This window comes from Balaenoptera acutorostrata, chromosome 10 (genome assembly GCF_949987535.1).
Source record: "Balaenoptera acutorostrata chromosome 10, mBalAcu1.1, whole genome shotgun sequence".
Classification (NCBI taxonomy): domain Eukaryota; kingdom Metazoa; phylum Chordata; class Mammalia; order Artiodactyla; family Balaenopteridae; genus Balaenoptera; species Balaenoptera acutorostrata.
This window is the reverse complement of record NC_080073.1, coordinates 3,562,945-3,587,171: the sequence shown is the minus strand read 5'-3', so window position 1 is coordinate 3,587,171 and position 24,227 is coordinate 3,562,945. Positions and strand designations below refer to the sequence as shown.

The 24,227-nt window shown below is 53.6% G+C and overlaps 1 protein-coding gene across 2 annotated transcripts in view; it reads right to left on the bottom strand.

Moving 5' to 3' along the window:
• Positions 1-21,345, bottom strand: part of SLC6A6 (solute carrier family 6 member 6) — an 80,346-nt gene extending 59,001 nt beyond the window's left edge. The window contains exons 1-2 of one of the 2 annotated variants that reach the window (XM_057554772.1): positions 21,054-21,345; positions 8,858-8,895 (exon numbers count right to left, since the gene is read on the bottom strand). The gene's annotated coding sequence lies outside the window, so the exon portion shown is untranslated. The remainder of the gene's footprint in view (positions 1-8,857; positions 8,896-21,053) is intronic. The other variant, XM_057554773.1, reaches the window with a different exon arrangement.
• Positions 21,346-24,227: the final 2,882 nt, after the last annotated feature.

Sequence of the window (24,227 nt, the reverse complement as noted above, 5' to 3'; positions counted from 1 at the left end):
GTTTGTTTTTCTTCCTGAGCAGAAGCAAGTTGTCAAAACAACTAAACAGTCACTACCTTTAAGGGACACCTGGAAGCATTAAATAAGGACTCTGATTCCAGGCTGGTTCCCCAAAGTGAATCAAGACGAAGCACTCAGCAGGGCACTTGGGGGCACCAGGCTACACCAACACCCATCCGGCTCCTCCTCCCTCCCCAGAACACAGCACCCCAGCCACCCAGGCTCCATCGGCCCCGGGGTCCTCGCTCCACGCTTTCACGCTCTGCCGGCCCTTCCACGGGCTGCTTCCTCACCAGTAATGCCCTTCCCCTTTTGTGCCCAGCTGGCATGCTTTGCCATTCAAGGCCTCTGGGAAAGTTCTTTGAACTTTGGGTGCCCAAGCATCTTCAAGAGACCCCGCCAATGGACGCCCGATTTGCAGCATCCCGATTTGCTGGCCAGGCAGTTCCCAGGCTGGACAGAGCGAGGCTCATCTCTGGGTCCCCAGGGCCCAGCGGGGGCCTGAGCCACAGGACAAGTCCATAACTCTCTGATGACTGAATGAGCAGACTTTCAATTCTCAGTTTTCAGACGCTTACAGGTTTTCCCCAAACTTCCCCTGACATCAAATGTTCTTGCCTGGGCCTTTCCCCCACTCAGCAGAGCTGGAAAGGGTTTGAAAACATGCGAATTTCTCAATGGACTGGAAAGGCCCAAGGGAAGACAAAGGTCTGCCCCCCATGACCTTAAGTTGGGGGCTGTTGTATCTACACAAGGTGATGGACGTTAACAGAACCTATTGTGGTAATCGTTTTCCCAATATATGCAAATCAAGCCATCATGCCGTACATCTGAAATTCATACAGTGATGTATGTCATTTATTCTCAATAAAACTGGAAAAAAAAACACCAAAATTTAATGTAATTTACAGGTTCACACAGTCTCACCTACTAGACTGTAAAATTCTAAAAAATTGACACTATCTTGCTTATATTTGTATCACCAGCACCTATCATAATGTTTATGAATATGAAATAAAATTAATTTAATAAAGTTAGGGGGGACCCTTCTCCCCAGAAGCACTTCAGGCCAGGTGCCCAGCCGTGGCGCTCTCAGGCCTGGCCACATGGGGATCAGCTAGCCCAGGGGTCCGAGGTGTCGGGAATCAGTGCCCAGAAGCAGCCACCCGGCACCTTCCAAGCTTTTCTAGTTTTGTCTCTTTTAGGGTGAGAGACTTCACTCAATGGCTGGTATGTTTAGTGTGACTAACCCTTCCCTGAAAGCACTTTATTACAGCTATTATTCATAAGCCACATTAATAAGAAATCAGCTCATCAACTTTTCAGTACACCAAGCTGCTTTCTCCTATGTGCGCCAGTTCACCCGCTGGGCATCTTGATCTCGGTCCCCATTTAACAGATGCGGCAACTGAGTCCCAGGCAGCGGATGGGACTCACCTGAGGTCACACAGCCAGGAAGCAGCAGAGGAGAGATGCCCAACGTCAAGGTGCTGTGTGACCTTGGGCAGGTCGCTGCACCTCTCAGGTGCACCTGCATTTTATCTGGCAACCTCATCCGGAGGGTCCTGATGTGTTATCACCCTGCCATACCATATCTAGCGAAAATATGAGACCCAGAAAATAAGAGGAATCAAATACTCTGGGTGCCTAGTCTGAACACCTCCACCTAAATATGAATTAAATAATTTGGGACTTGAGGGTCACCCTCTCCCATAGTCGTGTTCCTTTCTTTCTTCCCACCCAGAAGAAGCCTCTTGCCTGGTGGCTGCACAGAACTTTCACGGTCCGCTCAGCTCCTCCTTTTATCCAAAGCAGGTGTCTGCTACCAAGGGGGTCGTGTACCACCCACATGCCACCTTCTCCTATCCCGTGCCCCCAACAGACATTGCTAATCGATCATGGCATCCTTCCCACCGATCATCAGGACTCAGCCTTAGATTCCTCATCAGAACCCCGTCTCTCTGGACCTCAGGAATTTAACAGACAAGAGAATGAGCTCACATGAGGGAGATGGTCAGGGGCAGGCAGGATACCCAGAAAAGACTAGGGGGGCAGCAAGACAAGCAGAAGCTCACGGCACGGGACCCCAAAAACAGAAATAAAAGCCATGTCCCCCCTCACGGTGGCAGGAGGGAGGGAGGGAGGCGTGGGCTTTCGTGGACTCACAGAGCAGGAGCTCGGGGAGGAGGAGAGGAGTGAGGAGGGGGCCTCGGGGGTGATGAGGGTGGGAATGAGGGGCAGGAGGGGGGGCCGATCCCAAATTCCCTCTGGGGGAGGAGCAATGAGGGGATGCCAGGCGTCCCCGTGTAAGGCCCCACGGAGGGTGTGCTAGCAGCGGCCAGGCTGCGGTGGGGGCGGCCCCTTTCCTAAGCCTACAGACCCCGGGGGGGGGGGTACGTGCACTTTCGCCCCTTTTACAGAGAACACCCAGCTCAGGGAGGGAGACCCTTTACACTAGGGCACCTGACTCTGAAATGGCAGAGCTGACATTCGTAGCCAAAGCTCGGCACTGCCACGCCAGCAGCCACCCCAGGGAGATGATTCCAGACCCTTGTTTTACACGTGAGGAAGCCCTAGGGCCCAGAGAAGGGAAGCGACTTGTCCAAGGTCCCCCAGCAAATGGGTAAATAAAGGAGGTGCTAAAGGGAACTGCCCCAGGGAGCCAGGCCCTCCGAGGCCAGAGGCCAACCGCAGCCCCAGGGGTTGGGAGGTGCCTGCTTTGCTTTAGGAGCCCAGGTTTCTGGACTTGCAGTCTGGTGGCTGAGCACAGGCTAACAGTTAGCAGTATCCTTCAGAAACCTCTCAGGTTTCACCACTGTGGGAAGCTCTGGTATTTGAAAGGCCCTGTCAGTTTCAAAAACTGGGCCGGGGGTGGGGTGGGGAGAGAACTGTGATATTGTGATTTATGATAAAAAAGATAAAGTTGGTCTTCATCCCTGTTTCCAGCAGACTTCCTAAAACCCTTGGAATTTCCTAAGTGGTGAGAGGAATCGAGGTGTCTTTTGTTATGTTAATGAGGCGACTTAGGAGGGAGCTAAGGAAGGGGACTGGTTGCCAGGAGAACCCACCAGTGATTTGAGGGCTGGAACTTTCAGTCCCACTACCCCCCAGCCCTGGGAAGGGGAGAGGGGCTGGAGGTTGAATCGATCACGCCTAGGTAACGAAGCCTCTGTAAAATCCCGAAAGGACAGGGTTTGGGGAGGTTCCAGTTGGTGAACACGTGGAGATTCAGGGACAGGGGTGCCTGAAGAGGGCACGAAAGCCCACACCTCGCCCTGTGTGTCTCTGCCATCTGGTTCCTGAGTTATATCGTTCTGTCATAAACCGGTGATCTAGTAAGTAAAATGTTTCTCTGTGTTCTGTGAGCTGCTCTAGCAAATTAATCCAACCCGAGGAGGGGGTCGTGGGACCCTCCGATTCATAGCCATTCGGGCTGAAGTCGGGGGTGGGGGCAGTCTTGTGGGACTGAGCCCTTCACCTGGGGAACCTGAGACTACCTCCTCACCAACAGCGTCAGTATTGACTTAAGTCGTAGGATGCCCAGCTAGTGCTGGGCATTGCTTGGTGGTGTGGGGAAAGAACCACACACATTAGAATAATAATCTCTCTCCTTGAAGAAATCCCTGTGTGACCCCCGTTGGGATAAGAGCCAAGACAGGAAGATACACCCAAGGAATCTTCTCTCCACCTGAGGCCTAAGCTTTCCCGCCACAGGTTAGGCCAGAAGAGGAGGCTCCTGCTTGGCCTGGTGGTCCAGAGGCCCCGTCTCCCAGCACCTTTGACTTCAAGGCTAGAAGCCAAAGACGTGGTTCACCCCAGGTCCCGTCCTGAAACATGGCTGACCTCAAGCTGGCCACTGCCTTCCTGAGCCTCACATCTCTCACCTGTTATGTGGCGACAGTAATAACTACGCTATACGATAATGCAAGTATGAAAGATGGGAGACCTTTTTAAGAATTGCAAAGAGCTGCACATGCTATTATTGTCCATATGTTCAGCCTACCCCGATAGAGGTATCAGAAGTATTAACAGTAATAGTAGCAATAGGAAGACCAATTACAGTGACAAGTACCACTTTCAGTAATTGCTATGGGCTAGTCACTGTACTGAGAAGGTTCATAGTTTTTCTTCCCTGATCCTCACAACAACCACAGAAGGGAGATTCTACATCATGTCTATTTTGACAGAAGACCCTGGGGCCCAGAGAGGTTAAGTGACATGCCCTGGGTCACACAGCAAGGCAGAGGCCAAAAGACATTTACACCCAGACTCATGGTGAGATTAGGTCTTAAACACACCTCTCCTCTCTCTAAAGGGTGTATTTATCAGCCTCGGAGGAGGCCTAGAATTCATACCATTTTATATTTCCTGAGTTTTTATGTTCTTCCCAAAAAAGGAAGGCTGGCAGACTGGGAGCAGCTCCTCTGGGATGGATTGTTTTAAATCTTCTGCCCCCTAAGACCCTGAAAGCACATTCACCAGGAATGTGCCACCTCTCTCTCAAGGACTGAGGGCTGTCACTGATGACATTAGGGCAATTTCTGGAGGGTCAATAATTTGGCAACAAGTGCCAGCATCTTAAAAATGCACACTCCCTTCATGCTAGCGATTCCAGTTTCCTGACCATACCAATATGTAATTTACTGCATACAGTTTTGCAAGACGAAAAAGTTCCGGAGACTGACTGCACAACAATGTGAATACACTTAACACGACTAAACTGTAGACTTAAAAATGGTTAGGACAGCAAATTTTATGTTATTTGTATTTTACCATAATTAAAAATAGAAAAAAAAAAAGTTCACAGCAGAGTGGTTTTCAAGAAAGAAAAACTACACACAGCCAATCTCTCCTCACTAGGGAATTACTTAAATAAATGATGGTTTACCCAAACAAATCAAAACAAACTAGAACAGGGGGTCAGCAAACTGTGGCCCCTCGGCTAGGTTCAGCACTGTTTTTGTAAATAAAGTTTTATTGGCCCATAGCTCCATCCATCATTTGCCTATTGTCTTGGACTGGGTTCTAGCTGCAATAGCAGAGGTGAGAGCCCATGGCCCACAAGCCCAAAATACATACTATCCAACCCTTTAAGAAGTTTGCCAACCCTGGACTTGGAAGACCCAAGACCCCAAAACGCTATCAGAAATAGGTTGGAGGGTGTGCTGGGAGAAATTGGCTCCTAAAGAGCCATGCTACGAGTTCAATTTGGAAAGGAAAATTTTAAATAAGGTATATTACCCACACGTGTATAAATGTACCATTAGGTGCTTATCTCTGGATGGTAGGAATAGAGATGAATTTTATTTTCTTGTTTTGACTTTTCTGTGCTCTCCAAATTTTCTGTATGAAAAACATATTACTTCTCAACACTAGAAGAAATCATTAAGTGACTGGATGGCGGTGTTAACTAATGCTACGGTGACACTCATACCGCAATAGCAATGGACCAAATCAACACACTGTACACCTTAAATTTACACCAGCGTTGTATGCCAACCCTATCTCAATTTTTGAAAAATTGTATGACTTTTATAATCAGGGTAAACAAACAATAAATACCATTTTCTCACTGTCTTGGCCCTTCTAGGCAGCGAGTGCTTTGGTGGATGGTCAGAGGTCATACTGACACCCCCTCCCTTGCCAGAGTTTACAAGCTGGGGAGGGAGGGCGGTGAGGTCGGGGGAGGCACAGGTGGAGAAGGCCGCACGGGAATTCTCACGACAATCCCAGAGAGGTTCCCCCTCCCTAAAATTCCTGGGCACCCAAGAGGGTGGACCTGATTTTCAGGTGGGGGGGAGTTGCTCAGGGGATCCCACCTAGGAGATGAGATAAGAAATGCTATTGGGGGGACTCCCCTGGTGGCACAGTGGTTAAGAACGCGCCTGCCCGTGCAGGGGATACAGGTTCGATCCCTGGTCCGGGAAGATCCCACATGCCGCGGAGGGACTAAGCCGGTACGCCACAACTACTGAGCCTGCGTGCCACAACTACTGAGCCCGCGAGCCACAACTACTGAAGCTCGTGCGCCTAGAGCCCGTGCTCCGCAACAAGAGAAGCCACCGTAATGAGAAGCCCACGCACAGCAACAAAGAGTAGCCCCTGCTTACCACAATTAGAAAAAGCCCGCGCGCAGCAACGAAGACCCAATGCAGCCAAAAATAAAGAAATAAAATAAATAAATTTATAAAAAATAAATAAATAAAAGAAATGCTATTGGGTGCGGGGCACTGACTTTGTTAGGCCCCTTGCGCGCTTCCAAACCCCACTGTGATGACTGGTCGTTACCCCTGATCCCATACTCACTTTCTGCTCCTCCCGGGGCTGTTATTGTTTCATTTCACAGGTGGGGAAGAGGAGGCTGCGAGAGGCTCTGACTGCCCTCTCAAGGTCATACAGCTGGCCAGGGATGGAGCCAGGATTTGAACCTGGGCTGTCTGACTCTCCAGCTCCAAGGACTTTCTGCTATCCGGGTTGCCCCCAGCTCAGGAATACTATTTTTGGCTAGCTCATTAATACCCCAGGGTCTGCTGAACACCCGACGGACATGCACACATCTGTCATCTCTGCGGGGGCTCCTGAGTGATCACCATCCCCTTTCGCAGGTGGGAACTGAAGGCCGCACACCCAGCAGGGCTCAGACTTCAGAGATGACAACTGTTCTCTAAAGACACCTCCCTCCAAATCCCACTGCCTGCCATGTCAGGGGGCAGTGAGCACTTTTGGCAAGACTAAACCAAAAGGGCTGCTTGGAGGAGGCGTCAGACAGTCCTCTCAGCCTCAGCGGCCTCTCTAGTAAAATGGGCTCCCACCAAGTATGGACGGATCAGCAAGACTTGGGGAGAGGAACCTTGGCCGGCCTCTGTTTATTGCCTCTAAAGGCCAAGCCCCTTGCACAAGATTCTCTTTATCTGGAAGCAGAACTCACATTCCAGCTTCACAGCGGCAGGCACCTGGCTTCCTGGCTGCCCTGGGCTACTCATTAACCAGTGAGAGGCCTCAGGAAGGGGCTGGACCAGAGTCTGCTCCAGCCTGGGGGAGGGGGAGGGGAGGGCTATGCTGGATGGTGTGGGCACCAGGGTCAGATCAACCACGTTCAAATCCTGTGTGAGCCGGGGGTGAGGGGGCAGGCAGTTCACCACCTTTGAGCCTCAGTATCCCCATCTGTACAATGGGGACCACCATTGTACAGCACCCACCTGACAGGGCTACTGTGAGGACTGCAGGCGACTAAGGTGCTGGCACTGCCTGAGACGGAGCAAGCGCTCAATAAACGGTGGAACCACTGCGCCCATCACAGGACAGGTGCAGGATACAATCCGCTGCTATCATTAAACCCTCGGCAGCATCGTGAACGTTGTTAAAGAGTTCCGTAAATGTTCGCCATTATTCCTTTTGCTATTTATGACAGTGGTGACTCTGGAGGCTGACCCGGAGCGGGGCATCTCCTGACCACCAGGGATATGCCAGCCTGATTCTCCGCAACTGATGTCACAGCATGAAGAACAGGTGTTGGGTGGTGCCGGAGGCCTGTGGCTGCCGGTGACAGAGACCCAGGGCTGGGAGCTTGAGGACTGGGGTGGAATCGGGTCCACCACCGGCGGCAAGAGGCCAAGGGTCTTCAGGCTTTTCTCCCAGTCCTGGCTTCCTAGGGGACCCCAATCAACCAAACCCGGCCCCGGACCTGTGGGAGCGTGATCCCAAGAAGTTTCTGCCCAGGTAGCCAGGTTTTTCAAATTCCAGAGCAGGGTGTACTAGTGGGTCATGCAATCAACTTAAGAGGGTCAGGGTTATCATTTTTATAAAAGAGAACAGAACAGAACAGAGCCCTGCAGACGGTGAGACTACGAGTTTTATTTTGTGAAACTTTCGTTTCAGTTTCACGCGTGTTAAGTACGCGCAGCATGCTGTTGTAAAGTATACTTCTTACTGAATGTCTCGAGTCCAAGACTTCTTTGAAAGCCCCTATAGTGAGGATGTTTAAATCAAGGTGTAGAAGGCAGCTGCAGAAAAGTGACTGAGTCAGGTTCCTGCCCCATTAAACCCCTTTAAAAAATGCTACTGTGATCCTGAACTGGAGTGGAGGCGGGGGAGGTTCTATAAATACTAGACAATCAGCAAAACGTCATTAAGTTCTTAGATTAGATAACAGAATTGTGTCAATGTTAAATGTTCCAGGGCTGATCATTGTGTACTTATATAAGAGAATGAATGGCCTTGCTCTTACAAAATGCACGCTGAAGGATTAGAGGTAAAGGGGCATCATGCCTGAAACTCCCCAGTGATTCAGAATACCAATGTGACTGTTTTTGTAGCATATATTAAAGCGAGGAAGCAAAGGAGGCAAATGTTAACAATGGGAAAATCTAAGTGAAGGACTTACCGGAGTTCATTGTAACATTCGTGCAACTTTCTTGAAGGTTTGCAATTTTTTAAAAATAAAACGTTCAATAAAGAGATAGCTGCGACAGCAGCCCGATTCCCAGAGCATCCTGTCTGCTGGGAGCCAAGGAGCTCACCTTTTCACACGCTTCTGACCCCAAACCTTAGAATCAACTCCACAAAGGCCCCCTGACCTTCATGAGGCCCCCTCACCACCTCACCAGCAGAGCCAGGCTGGGGTCCAGGCGAGGACTTCGAAATCAGTGCTCAGCCCATTTGCAGGGTTACCTCCCTGCCACCGATGTGCACAGGTGGCCAAGGCGGGCCGTGGACCCGCCACCCAGAGGTGACCTGTGGACAAGGTCCTGGGGCCTCGGGGGTTCTGTCTCTTCCTCTGAGATCCTGAGCGCCCACCGTGGGTCACTGCCACCCGTGGCGAGACACCGAGACCATGGGGAGGTCAAATGCCACTTACGTTTTGGAGGCTCCTCACAAAGCGCTGTTGTTCTGGACCTATTGCAAGGAAAGGAAGCAGAGAAGGAAAGAAGAGATCTGGTCAGGGTGTGATGTACTCAGGACCCAGAGTCTATTCCGTGTGACCACCCAGCACACACAACTGGGAGGGGCCCCGTCCACACCCAATGGGGCCAGGCGCCCGGGTGCTCCTGCACACACTCGCACAAGCATGCACACACACACACCACGTGTTCACACACAGGTACACGCTCACACACCCGTCGCCTGGGTGCAGCATCCCTGAAACTGTCAGTGGCAAGAACCAGAGCTGGGAGGGGTGGGTGGCCCAGCCTGCACTCAGGAGGGGAGAGGCTCTTCTTGCTGGCTGAGAACAGGTAAGCACCTCCCCAGCCCTAAACCCAAAGTCTGCGCTCCCCCAAGCCCCCCACGAGCTCAGCCACTTGCCCGGGTCTGTGCGTGACCGTCCCCTGTGAGCACAGGGATGCGCCAAAGCCAGATGGAGAAGCTGATACGCATCACCTGGTTAGAGGTTGCGCGTCACTGTGCCAAGGAAGTCTGCTGACCTGTGCTGAGCCAAGCACTCCCCAGGTGTGACTGACCCCTGAAGCCTTTTTTTTTTTTTTTCTAAATAGACCACCTCCGTTCTTTTGGACTCGGTTTGGGAAACAATGCAAGTGGGGGCAGATCACCTCGGCCTCATTCCACCAGCAGAGCTGTGCTGGAAGGCTCTCCTGATTTCCTGGAATACAAAATGCAGAAAACCAGGAAATGCTTCCTTATCAAGGAAGATCTTACACTTCAATGAACAGTTAAACAGATTAGCAGGGAAGGAAGGGGGTTGTGGTGGAAGAGCAGAGAGGCCTCCAGGGCTGCTCACTCCTTTCCTCTTTGTACCTGCAGCCCTGCCCTTGGAGCCTCTTCCCCAGACTCAGAACTGGGTTCCAGCAGTCTACAGAGCCCCCTGTCCCCCAGATTAGACCACCTCATTGCCGTGTTTGGACTTCCATGTTCACCAGGCTCACATGGGCACTGTGTCTGAGGCACTGCGTGTAGGAATGCTGAGTCAATTATTTATTGAGCATCTACTATATGCCAGGCACTGTTCTAGGCACTGGAACCCAGCAGTGAACAAGATAGCTGAGGTTGCCACTCTCCTGGAGCCTGGAATCACATAGGAGGGGCTGACATGGATGCCATCGAGGCTTCATTCTCTGGGTGGACGCACGGCTCTGTGAAGTCTGGGTGGATTAGTAATGTCTGCAGCAGGTGTGGGTGGTGGAAGTGGCAATGTGTTCCTGGTTATCCAGGACCATACCAAGGGAAGAGGGACAAAGGGGAAATGGAGGTAGCATGTTCAATGCACAATTACAGGCACAATGTTAAAGGAACCAGAGGAACGAGAGTACAGTTTTATCTGAGGTGAGACATTAGCAGTTGCATGAGTCCAACTCAGAGGAGAATAAAAATGGCAACAAGTCCCTGTATGTCTCGCTACTGTGCTGGCACCTGGACCCTTTTTTCTGGGCACAGCCTGCATCTATTCCCCCTGGAGACCCCCACATGCCACTCCCAGCCCATGGGGTTCTGGGTGGGCTGAGCCCACCTCCTATTTCCAGGGTTGGGTGTTTGAGCCAGGCTGAGCCAATCAGGGCTGTCATGATTGGCTCCAGGACAGGCACATGACCAAGACTGGACACTAAGAGTGACAACAGGGACTTGTGCTGAAAATATTGGGAAAAAAGAAAGCTCTTTCTAGGCTGGGATGGCTTTGCTGGGGGTGGGGGTGGGCAACACCCTGTGCAGCTGGGGGCACCCCAAGGAGAATGGGGCGAACAGAGGAGGGACATGGAGCCAGAAAGGGAGAGAAAGGAACTGAGCCCCAGTGACATCTCTCAGCATCTGGATCCAGCCATACCTGAAGTACGACTCTGGGCTTTTCCGTTAAAGGAGTCAGTAAATGTTTGAACTGATTATTGCCACTTGCAACCCTAAGAACCCAGACCCAAATCTGCCTTGAATTTACGGTGTAAGTTCATGCATGTCTCTTTATCTCTCTGACACTCAGGCCATCAGAAAAGGGAGGCACAGATGAAATGACATCTGCGGTCCTCCTGCTGCCCTGGCACTCTAGCCAACTGCAAAGGTTAGGACTGATCCTCCCCTACCCCTGGGCATCTGGCTGGAGATGGAGAAATCAGCCTTTCTCAGAGTTAATCCTGGAGGGTTTGTTAAAACACAGAGGACTGGGTACTACCCCCAGGGTCTGAGTCAGTAGGGCTGGGCTGGGGACCGAGATTCTGCATTCTAACCAACTCCCAGTGATGCTGAGACTGCTCGCCCAGTGACCACATTTTGAGGACCCAGACTCTAAATCTATTCTACGCTTCCCAGTTGCTTGGGGCAGGTGCCTAGTGTAGAAATGAAGGCCCAGCCAGGCAGGAGACCACAGCCCCTCAGTCCCCAGAGCAGACCCCCAATTAAGGGAAAGCACCCATGTGATTGCAAGGATGAGCCAGCCTTTAAACAACTAAAGCACCAGGTCCCAGCTTCCGCCTGTCCCGTTGCTGACCCTTCCAGCCAGCCCTGCATCCTGGGAGTTATCTAAATAACGGGGAGGCGGTAAGTGTGACTTGGTGCCTCTGGGCTCCAGGCAGGCCCCACACCGGTCGGTCGTACAGGAGCTGTGGGCATCCCCCAGCTGCTCCCCCAACCAGGCCGCACGCCAGCACCAAATCCCGCAGCGGGCCTGGTCCTGACACACTGCCTTGGGCCACCCTGCTGTCAACGCGAGGCCTGGCTGGCTCCTGGCTCTCCTTGATTTACATCCGACTTGGCTGCCTTGAAAAGCCTCCTGTGGCTTTTGGACCACGGACACCATTCAGCAGAAAAGGGCTTCCCCACCAGCAGCCTTTCCAAGGTGGCACTGGCCCAGAGAGCTTGGCCTGGCTCAGCCGCCTCCCGGCTGTGTGACCTCGGGCAAGTTACCTGCTCTCTCTGGGGCCTCAGCTTTTCACATGCAAAATGGGAACAATGGTACCTTTTGTGATGATTAGGAAGATGATGCTTATAAGGCACAGGGCCTGGCTTACAGAGTGTGGCAAAAGCTATGATTAACCTCCTTTACTCAGAGTGTGCCCCGCCCACACAGACCAGCAGCCTCGGCAGCTCCCGAGAGCTGGTGAGAAATGCAGAATCTCAACTCCACCTTAGCCCTCCTGCCGGGGAAGGGGCATTTTAACAAGATCGCGAGTGAGGCCTACATCTTCCAAGTCTGAGGAGTGCTGGTATATGTCATAATTACTACTGTCGTTCTTGCCACGTCCCAGGGCAGAGCCAAGATACACCCACAACCCCCAGGCCTGGGGGAATGGCAGGCAGGGGTCAAAGGTAATGAAATGTTGAGAGAGGGAAGAAAAATTCCCCAGTTTCCCCAGCCTCCCAACTAACGACAAGCCCCCGGACGGCTCAGGAGAGGGGAGGGGACACAGGGCTTAGCAAGTAGGTGCAGACCATCGGACTTAACTCAAGGCTCAGCCAAGGTGACAAAATACACCGAAAAAATTACAGATCTCAGATGTACGGGTTTTGGCAGAGACCGGCTGCCTGGTCCGCTCTCCAGAAGGCTGAGTGCTTTACATTCAAGGAGGCAAATCACCCTCTCTGCCTGCAGCGCCACCCGGAACTCCCAGCAGAGGTTGGCAGAGGGGGCTGCCCTGGGAGGTGCGTGCTGCAGCCAGGCCACCCCCCCCCAGCCCCCCACAGAGCAGTGTGCAGGCAGGGGTGGCTGGATTTCTCCTGCTCCAGCCCTGAAATGCCCCTTGAAAGCACTACGGGTCCCCTGAAAGGGGGAGGAATCCCTCTTCCCTATGCTGCACCATCAGTCCTGCTGAAGGAACACAGCAGGAAGGCCCCCACCTGCCCAGGATCCACCGGCAGCATGTCCCTGCCTCGAGGCAGCCGGGTCCCAACCAACGGAGGGCCGTTCAGAGAAACCAAGTGGCCAGAGGCAGATGCAAAAAACAAACAAAACCCACATTGAAGAAACACTGGCTCGATTTTATAAAACTCTGAGTGGGCAACACAAACCATACGGGACGCCCGGAGCTGCCCGTGGGGGACGATTTTGCAGCAACTAGTACTGTTTTCTCAGGCCTGGGATGCAATCCTTTGCAAACAACTCACACCTTGCATTGGTGAGAAGTGGAAGCAAAAACAGATTCTGCTCAGTCCCGGCGACAGAGGCTGGCAGGTTGGGTCTTTTTTTTTTTTTTAAAGGTCTATTCTGATCTATACTCTTCTACCAATGATGGAATAAAAACCCACTTTCTGGGACTTCCCTGGTGGCGCAGTGGTTAAGACTCAGCGCTCCCAATGCAGGGGACACGGGTTCCATCCCTGGTCCGGGAACTAGATCCCACATGCATGCCACAACTAAGAGTTCACCTGCTGCAGCTAAGGAGCCCACGTGCCGCAACTAAGGAGCCTGCCTGCCGCAACTAAGGCCCAGCACAACCAAATAAATAAATAAATATTTTTAAAAGAAACCCCACTTTCTTCTCCAAGGAAGTGTTTTCCGCTAAAATCCTGTTGCTACAGCTCTGCTCAGAGCATCCCTGAACTCCAGTCCCCAAATCGGGTGCCCCCTTTCAGAGCGAGGGCTAAAACATCCTGAAAACCAATGGGACTACAATCAAATCCCACAGGACCATCACCCATGTAGTGACATGTGCTCCCCAACAGAGAGAAACAAGAGTCTTTCCCCCCTTCACTCAGCAGGTATTTCCCTCAAACATGAAGCTTCCTTACAGGTTAGGACAGAGCAGGGAAAGGACTTGCCTAGGTCACACAGCAAGCCAGTGGCCAAGGGCATCCAGTGCGCCTGTAACAATTCACTTAACTCTTGTGGTCAGCTCCCTGAGGGCATGAGTTGGTCCATCCTATTCAACTGCCACATCCCCAGGGCCTACGACAGGCTCTAGAACAAATATTTGTTGGAAGGATGGATAGTGACGGGTGGATATAATTTCCAAGCTTGGACCCACTCAGATGCTCAAATCATAGGCTCTCATTTCAGGACAGAGGGAATCAGACGGCCTCTATTTCTGTGCCGGGCACCTCCTGTGTGCCAGGCCCCGTGCTGGCTGGCTGCTGGGGCATCTGTCACTGCCCTGACGTGCCTCTGGTCAGGTGGCTGGAAAAAAGGTAAGACCACACAGGTCTGGGTTCCAGCCAGAGAAAAGGTCCACAGGGGCTCAGAGCAGGGCGAGGTTAAGTCCACTTTGACTCAGAGAATCTTTGTTGGGTGCTTACGATGTGTCACGCACCTTTAAGGGGTTCCAGGAAGACTTCATGAAGTAGGTGGCCTCAAGCTGGCCCTCGAAGAGTGGGAATTCGGAGGGAAGGGAGGAAGAGCCTTTCGGGCTGAGGTCTGGGCAGGGCTGAGAGCCTGAGGCTCGGGCTGAGAGCAGAAAGCAGCCAGGTCACAGGGAGCAGAGAGAAGTGGTGGCAGATGAGAATAAACACTGGCCAGGAGCCAGATCAGGAAGGGCGCTGAATGCCAGGCTAAGGAGTTTGGACTTGATTTCACAAAGCACTAGGGAGCCACAGAAGGCTTGGGAGCAGGAGAGTGGCATGCTGAGAGCTGGCCCCCGACGCTGTAGAGCCCAGGAGGCATGGAGGCTGGGGAGGAGTTTGCTGTCTTGAGCTGTGGTGGCATCCACCCAGAGAGGAGACACCAGGTGCCATGTGGTGATAGAATGAACGTGCTTAAAATCACGGCCTGAGTCCACCATCAGGGCTGAGCAGCCCTCTGTCTCCAGGTGCCGAATGGCCATGGGGCAAAAGGGCAGAGCCTTCGGGACCGCCCCCTTCCGAAGCCCTTCCCCCAGGAAGCATGACTCTGCTGAAACCCAAGGCCAACCACACCCCTCCACCGCCACCAGGTGACGGCAACCTGGCTGTGTTAAGGACTTTCTGCAGGAAAGTGGATGGTAGAATTCTTTCATCGTGTGCAAAGGAGAGCGGTGGGAAGGAAAAAACTCTCAGAACGTCCACACTAGGGACCCCACAGAGATGTGGTCTGAGCCTCCGCTCAGTGGAGGAGGGCGGGGCAAAGCTGGGGGCCGGTGTCTGTACAGTGAGGACCCAAGGTGAGCGGAACGAGAAGGCAGCTGCCCCGCCCTCCAGCAGGGACACTCGCCAGCCCTCTCACAACTGCCTCCATTCCGTCCCACACAGTGGCCAGAGCTGCGCACCAGAGCCAGGCTCCCCGCTCCTCCCTGAGCAGGTGGTCCCGCTGCCCAGGAAGCCCTGTTCCAGATGCTGCAGGTGTCTCCTGCACGGCCAAGCCCAAGGAATTGTTCGGATCAGTTACTGGCTTGGCCCTTCCATCCCCCTTCCCACCGCTGTGACACAATCAGGATCAGAGAGCTGTGAAGAGAGTCATCGAAAGTTTGAGACAGAAGTAGAAACACTGTGCTTAACTTCATCAGCACTGAATGGCAGGTGGGCCGGGGTGCGGAGGGGGAGAACCTTAAGTCTGTGAATAATGGCCCTCTTGTTGATCTAGGCCTCATTCGGACCTCAGTCTCCTCATCCATTAAGTGGGTGGGCAGGGAGGCTTAACTCCATGACCCCAAAGTCCCCACACTCCCAGCCAGTGGACCGCGCACCCTCCCTGACACCTTCCCTGGGTTCCCTGCCCTTGGCATAATCTGCTGGGATTGTTCATTAACCTCTTCCCGATACAGATCTTCTCCCCTCCTGTGAGACTGTGAGCTACTTGAGCCCAGGGGCTGTTTTATCTGTTTATCCCTCCCTCTGGCGTTGGCCCTATGCCAGACACCTTGTAGGTGCTCAGTAAAAAGCATGCGCAGTGGAACAAGGATGGGCAGTGGTTCTGGTTCTCCTTCCCAGGTCCTAGCTGTGTGAGGGGCGGTAAGTCACTTTTCTGAGACTGGATGAACTCTTCTAGAAGATGGAGGTAAGAATCCCCAAGTCAGGCACAGGGCTTAAATGCAGGAAGGGAGATAGGACCTAGTGGTGCTGAAAAAGTATTGGTTCCTTCCCATCTCAGAATACTGAGCTGCCTTGGGCTGCTTCTCTGCCCACCTTCAGATTAAGTTCAAAGCCATTGGGTGGAAGCGTTTCATTCACTAAGGTGGCAGTACTCAGGGTGATTAAGACAGGCCAGACTCGGTCAGTGATTCCCACATGCAGACTAGCTGTTCAGAATGGCCTGGAGATCTGTATGTTCTGACAAGCGACCGTTCCACAATGGTCTGTTGTTTGAATAGTGTTAAGTGGCAGAACCAAGAACAGTATGATGTCATTTTCGTTAACAACAAAACAGAACTACAGCTAGCCTGCTGAACAGATGATCCTAAATAACCCTGGGTCAAAGAGGAAATCAAAACTGAAATGAAAACTGATCTAAAAAGAATAAAAAGGAATATATGTACATCTAGATATCTGAGGGGTACAGTCAAAGCTGTACGCAGAGGAAAACGTATAATCTTAAAGGCTTTTATTGTTATTATAGGAAGATAGAGATGATGGACAGACGACTGAAGACTAGATTGCACTTTTTAAAAAAATGATCTTTAAGAATCACCTTTTGTTTGTACAGTGCTGTATTGCTTGAGGTCTATTGTTTTTGTAATTAAAAGAGACCCTTTTGGCAGTTTCTCATAAAGTTAACAAATATCTACCCTATGCCCCAGCAGTTCCACTCCTAGAGAAATGAAAATATATGCCCACAAAGAGACTTGTACATGAAGGCTCATAGAAGCTTTATTCATAATCACCCCAAACTGGAAACAAGCCAAATGTCCATCCACAGGAGAGTGGATAAACAAACTGTGAGGCATCCATATGATGGTTTACTCCTCAGCAATAAAAGGACTGAACTACTGATATACTCAACAGCATGAATGGATCTTAAAATCATCAAGCAGAAAGAAGCCAGACACAAAAGAGTATATACCATACAAATCCATCCAGTAACTAATGGTGATAGAAATCAGAAACTGGTTGCCTCTGGGAGGGGAAGGGCACAAGTCAACTTTCCAGGGGAGCTGGAAATTTTCTATATCTTGATCTGGATGATGGTTACACGGGTGTATCAAGACTCAACAAACTGTAACAGAATCTTTGCATTTCACTGAATGCAAATTATATCTCAATTTTCATATACATATTTCTAACAGTCACAGTTGAAAACTTTTAAACATACAGATTCCTAGGCTCCACCCCCTGGGGATTCAGATTCCATATGTCCAGGCCTGGGAACCTGAATTTGTACAAAGTCACTCAGGTAATTCTGATGCCTGACTAGAGTTAAGGCGACCTGCCCCCTCCCCACACACCCCCTCCCCCTTTGATTGTGTTGGGTGATTTGTTGTTTCTATGTTGGTTTTTAGAAACAGAAGAGCAATTTCCATTCTCTCTGCCCTCTCCCCACCACCCCTAATCCCTGCCCCTCAGCTTAGGTTTCCAAAGGGAGCCTCTGAGCAGGTGAGGTGGGCAGGGAAACCCCAAAAGAAGCCTTGTCCAGGACAGACGTAATTCACCCAAGGCGCCAGGGCTGTGTGCTCCGGGGAGGTCAGAGGCACAGTTAATGGCCTGTGTACTTGTTAGACAGCATGTCCAGGCCTTCACCCCATGTTTACAAAAAGAGCTCAGGGCAAGATTCGCTGGCATGGAAAATGCTTTGTGCCCTGACTAGCAGTGGCCCGGCCACCTTCGGTCCTGAACCTCAGCCTAGTTCCTCACTCACCATGAGGGTCTCCTGGACTCCTGGGTTTAACTGGCTTCGACACTGCTGTCCCCAAACCCAGCCTGATGCAATTTCTATCTCTGCTGCCTTCAGAATAAAGGCTAACCCCATTTACCCAGCGCTCAAGGCCCGCCACACGTGGCTCTTATTCCTCTCTCCAGCTGGGTCCCTGTGAGGCTTGTTCTACAAAGACGCTTGTCTATTTCATGCCCTGTCCCTTTGCACCTGTTATGCCCCCTGCCCGGAATGCCAGCGCACCCAGTTCCTCTGCCCACAGAAGCTGCCAGCTCCGGCATCACCTCCTCTAAGAAGCTGACATGCCTCCTGCCTGCGACCCTGCCACCTAGGCATGCTCAGCGCCGGCACCCCCACGCAGCATGGTTACAGCGGCTGCTGCGCTGCCCATCTCCCTCTGGGCTATGAGCTCCTCGAAAGCCAATATTCTACCCCAAATCCAGTGCCTGACCAGAACTGACAACAGCAAAGAAACAAGGCATGTTATAAAAGATCTCCCATTCACACTTGAAGGCCACCCTGGGCATTTCCACACCCAGGGCTCCTCCCCAGAACCCGTAAATTCAAACAAACACTTTGGCCAAGATAAGTTAGCCAACATGGAGATTGGAGATGGGATTGCAACATGGGATTGCATTCTTCGGAGATGCAGCCCCGAAGAATCCGACCCTCACTTATGACCTTCGGCAGAAGTTGATGGGGGTGGTCAGCCCACACCTGGCGGGTGGCCCTGGGGTTCCAAGGCCAACCCGAATTCCCACCCAGACCCCTTTCCAGCTGTGACCAGGCTGCATCCCAGGTGTTCCTTGTAATTTATTTTTCACCTCTTTCCTATATACAGGAATGTGTTGAATGACTCACAAGTGTCTTATCATTTCGGGACCTTTGGAAAGACTTCCAGATAAAGTCTCACAGGCTCCCAAATCCTTTGACAAGCTGATAGGCGGTGAGTTAGAAAACACCATCCCCAGAGCCCACACTGCCTCGTGGGGGGCTGACACTTGAGTAGGAAGAGTGGCAGGGCTCCCTGAGAGGCACAGAGAAGGGAGAATGAGTAACCAGGGGTGGAATCCAGGTGCCAATGGGGCCCATGCACTCACCCTCCAACCCTGAAGACCCGGAGCCTTTGTCCCTTGTTCTCCCCAGGTCCTGGTCCAATTTCAACTCCCCAGGACATCAGTGACTAAAGCCCCACAGAGCCCAAACTCGCGGCTGGCCCAGGGAAGGCCTTTGAAGCCCAATCCTGCCGCTGTCCAATCAAGGCAAAGTCCTCTGGGCGGCTCTCAGTTTGCCCATCTGTTAAAGAGGCACTACCCGCTCGCTGGGGCCTCCCGACTCCACAAAGCGGATGGGATCGGATCTCCGCAGGATGAGATGGGAGGGAAGGGGCAGGGGAGGTGACTGTGGCTGTGCCACAGGTCAGTACAAGGGCATCCCCGAAGGACAAGAGCTCGAGAGTGAGCCTTGGCCCTTGCCGCATACCACAGTGACCTAGGACCTCGTGACACCCTCTAATCGGCAGCTCCAAAGCCGAGCCCGGCTTTACAGCTTACCACAGGCTTATTCAGCCTCATCTCCCTCAATCCCCTCAAGGACGCACTGAGGCCGGCTTTGGCGTCCTTGCTGCCCAGACAGCGAAGCTGAGGTTCAAAGCGGCTGAGGGAATCACCCAAGGTCGCCTGCAGACTAAGACAGAGGCACAGTACTTGGACTCAGCTCCCTGGGGAAGAGCTCCTGCCTTTCGTCTCAGCTTACCCCATAGCCACTTTACTCCACCCATTTTACAGATGAGGAAACAGAGGACAAAAAAGTTTGCCCAAGGTCAACAGGGGACTGAGCCAGGCCCACGACCTCTAGCCAGTCCCCCACTACTACGCTATGGTGGGTTCTCAGCCAGTGCCCTCGGGCCCCCTCCAAACGCCCCCAAAACCATCCTGATGAAATTCCTCCCCCCACTCCGCCCCCACACCACACCTCCCTTGTGCCCACCCCACACTCCCCGGATGACTCCCTGGTCGAGAGGGAGGCAGGCGGTTGCTAAGCGCTCACCCGCTCTTTCTCATAAAAATAAACTCCTTCTGGCTGGGAGACTCTGGATGAGATCCTCTCCTTTCCAGCCAAGAAAAAATTAAAAAGAAATTTAAAAAGGATCTCCCCCGTGACATTTATTTGAACATCCGCGGTGCCAAAGCATGGGCCAATTCACCCAAGCCCAAATGGAGCCATGTGCCTCGTGACCTCAGCCCCAAGACCCTCTGTTCAAGTGTCCGGGCGGGTACTGAGCTGATTTATTTCTCCAGGCAGGAAATGGGGGTCCAGGCTGCCTCCCAAGCTTTTGGGGCTGGTCTTGGGGGAGGCCAGGATCTGGCAGAGGCTGGGCAGTGACCAAAATAGCCAGGCCGGTGGCCCTGCCCAGCACACACCTCCCTCTGAGTGCCAGGGAGGGTAGCCCAGAGGTCCCCCTCCGGTCCAGGACAAAACCTCAGCGGCTGGAGGATGAAATCCCTGAGATCCTCTCTCTGGCTTTCCTAGTGGGAGGGGGACGAGAACCTCCAGCTCAAAAGAGGAACCCCCAGAAGGAAGGGAAAGGTCTCGAGATGGATGCGTGCTGCCCTCCCTGCCCGCTGTCCACTTGGCTCCCAGCTGTCCCTCGGGGCCTGGATCCTGCCACTGAAGGCTGCTGGACGTTGGCACTGCCACCTGCACGCTGCACACAGGCAGCACCCTTGGAGCCATGTCGCCCTATCACCTCTACCCACTCAGCGCCTGCCCTGGAGAACCAGCTCTGGCTGTGTGGCCCTCTAGGCACCGGGGACACTCCCTCGGGTACAGTCGAGGGCACATGAGTGTCCGAAACCAGGGACCCAGAGACAGAGCCACACTCTGGGACACACACGTGCACAGCCAGGTACTCGGAGATACAGTCACACACACACAGGTTCACACAGACACACTCCAGGACACACAAGAGCAAACATCTGAAGACACAGCCACACAGGTATCACAGACACACACCAGAACACACACACGCACAGCCCAGGTCACAGAACAGCAGGCACACATTGGGACACACAAGTGCATGCTGCTGGGAACATGGAGAAACAGCCACCCTCAGAAACACACAGACACACACGGAGATACATGTAGACCCCCAGTGAGATCGAGACACCAGAACAGACACACACAAACACACACACCTGTCTCCCGCACGAGAAGCCCGAGCCCCTTCGCCCGAGAAACAATAACAGCCCCGCGGGGGGACTGAGCGGGCGACCCTCCGTCCGTCCCTGGGTGGTGAAAGGGGCGCCGGAACGGGGTCCCTGGGCGGGGAGGAGGTCGGGGCTAGCTGGGGCACGGGGATGGGGAGGGGGCTCCGCGCGCCCGGCTCCCTCTCCCTCGGTACCTGGGGCGGCCGCGGCGCTGCACTCGGCTGCGCTCGGTTCCGCTCACCGAGGGCTGCCAGCCGGCTCGATCTCTGGCCCGCGGGGTCCGCGCTCGGCGCTCCCTCTAGGCTGGGCTCGGCCTCTGAGCTCGCGGTCCTCGGGACTCGGCGCCGGCCAGCGAGCTGTGCTGCAGCCAGGACCCGAAGCTCGGCGCTGGCGGCGGCGCGGAGGAAGCGGTAATTTATAAGCGGCTTCTTCCTGACCTCGCGTGTCTGTTGTCTGAGCAGGCAGCTCTCAGCATCACCCATCCTGCTGGGTGGAAAAATACCAGCTTGGCCGGGGCGGGGGCGGGGCGGGGGCGGGGCCGGGGCGCGAGCCCCGCCCCACACGCGGACACACATACACACACACGCACACACACGCACGCACACACACCGCACACGCACGCGCGCTCGGGCTCGGACACAAAGAGCCCGGGCTCGCCGAGCGCGCGTGCACACACCCTCATGCGGCGGGCGAGCACTCGGTCCCCTGCCTACCCCTTAGAGCGCTCTTTTCGAGGAAGCCCTTTACTTCCAAACCCTGGAGCCAAGGAGTGAGTGCAGCGGGTCCTCAGCCCCCTCCTGTCTTCCGATTAGGAACGAGAGAGCCCACGACGCCTACTCGCTCCCTCCCAACACGAGCCACCAAGCTCACTGCTCGGCACCCCCACCTGGCTCATGGGGTGGGGCCAGGGCTCCTTGAGTGGTGAGGTCTGAAGCACTCCACTGCGTCTTCCTGGGCGGCATCCAGGTTCTCTGAGCCTCTGTATGCGGCCCCCAACCCCCCCCACCCCAAAACCAGGCACAGCCACTCCACCCTCCCGCCTCCCCCAGGCCAGAGGGTGACCTGAGAAAGTGATGTGAAACCACCCCGGCTTCTTGGCTTTGCCCTGGCTGGGTGACCTTGGGGGACTACTCAGGCTCTCTTCCTTACCTCAGTTTCCTCATCTGTAAAATGGAAATATGAATAATGGAATTTATCTTCTCTGGCTGCTATGAAGACCCAAGGTTAACAGTGTAAAGAGCTCAGAAGAGCTCCCGGCACATAAGTGCCAAGTGAGTGTCTATTTTTAAATGAAAATGGGGAATGTGGGACTTCCCTGGTGGCACAGTGGTTAAGAATCCGCCTGCCAATGCAGGGGACATGGGTTCGAGCCCTGGTCCGGGAAGATCCCACATGCAGAGGAGCAACTAAGCCCGTGCACCACAACTACTGAGCCTATGCTCTGGAGCCTGCGAGCCACAGCTACCGAGCCCAAGTGCCACAACTACTGAAGCCCGCGCGCCTAGAGCCAGTGCTCTGCAACAAGAGAAGCCACCACAGTGAGAAGCCCGTGCACCGCAATGAAGTGTAGACCCCGCTCGTCGCAACTAGAGAAAGCCCGCGCGCAGCAAGGAAGACCCAACACAGCCAAAAATAAATAAAATTTTTTAAAAGTGGGGAATGTGCCATTATTCTTGTCCTTATTTGCATGAGCAGGTCCTCAGAGACCAAGTTCCACATCCACACCCTGGCCAGGCCTGAGGGAAGTGCTGTGTGACTTCCGGCATGCCCTTCCTCTCTCTGAGCCCAGTGCTGGTCTCTCACTTTCTCTCACTCGTCTCTGCACCTGGGAGGCTGTGTGCAGAGAACCTTTTAGATTGAGGTTGAAGGAAGAAATACCAAACAGGCCCCATAGAGAGCCATCCCCGTTGCCAGACCTGGCCCAGCCTGTACCCACCTCCTGAAAGCGCTGGGTAACACCCTCTTTGCAGCGGCCCCAGAAGGCATACAGGCATGCGAGGCGCAGGATTCCGTGGGTGACCCTTCATCTCTCCCCGGTTTCCTCACTGAGGCTCCTGCTCTCTGGCGCCATCTTGACTTTCTAGAGGCTCTGCCCCCACGGCAGCTCCCGCCAAGCCAGACACTGGCACATACCCTCCTGCACCTTCCTCCAGAGCCTTCCCTGCCCTTCTCTGCTGGCCCAGGCGCCCCTTCCTCCAGGAAGCACCGAGGGACCAGCAGTGCCTCTAGCACCCCAGCCACCCCGGGTGGCATCTACTCTGGGCACCTCAGCTCTCTCCTTTGCGTTCAGAGTACCTGCCCCCCTTTTACAGGTGAGGAAACCAAAGCTGGAGATCGAGCGACTGCGTCCCCACCCCTGTCCCCTTCTCCTGATGTGCGTGAGGCTCCCCCGTGAGCTGAAGGAGCAGATGGCAAGCAAAAACTCCCCAGACCCCCTGTGTGTCACTGCACACAGCGCCAAGTGGCAGGTCACAGTGCAGGGAAGTGACCCTGGAGTTGAGGTTTGAACCACCAGGAGGCTGTGACTAAGCCCGAGGGTTGAGGGGAGGGGAGAGGGAGCATGTTCCAGGAAGAGGAATCTGCTGTGCGTAGGCCTGCTGGCAGGAGTGGGGGGCCCTAAGCAAAGGTAACGTGGGCCTGAGCATCGCAGGGAGTGAGCAAGGGCAGTGGAGGCCACTGGACCTGTGATGGCGAGTGGCATGTCCAGGGCTGCCGTTTGGAAGGCCTGTTGGATCGGCTGACCTCCAGGTGGGCCAGTGCAGTGCAGACGCTATCGGTGCAGGACCATGGATGAGGCCCTTTCAACCATCTGCCTTCTTCCTCTAGACCATCAACTCCACGAGGGACAGGACCTTGTCCTTTGTACCTCCATCGAGACCTGGGCCTGGCACACAGCAGGTACTCAACAAATGTTCGTTGCATTTATTTTAACGGACACTTGTATGGCACTTAGCTACATGCCGGGCGCTGTACAATGCATTTAAATATCTTAACCTGCCGAATCCTTGCAACCACCCTGTGAGGTTGGTACTATTAATCTCCCCCATTTTACAGAAAGGAAAACTGAGCCACAGAGAAATTAAGTAACTTGCCCAAGGTCACTCAGCAGGCCATCTAGTTCCAGAGGCCACACACTCTTAACTGACGGGATTCTGAGGCCTTTAGTGGTTGCCAGACCACAACCCAACCCCAGAGGGCAGGAGAGGGAGAGGGAGAGGAGGAGGAGGAGGAGGAAAGGCACCAGGAAGTGCTCCAACCTCCACCCCAAGGCGAAGCAGCAAGAGGCAGAGAAGGGCCGGGTGAGGTGGGGAGAGCCAGCATGGAGGCCAGAGACCCCCAGGTTCCAACCCCCTTCTGCTGGGACTTGG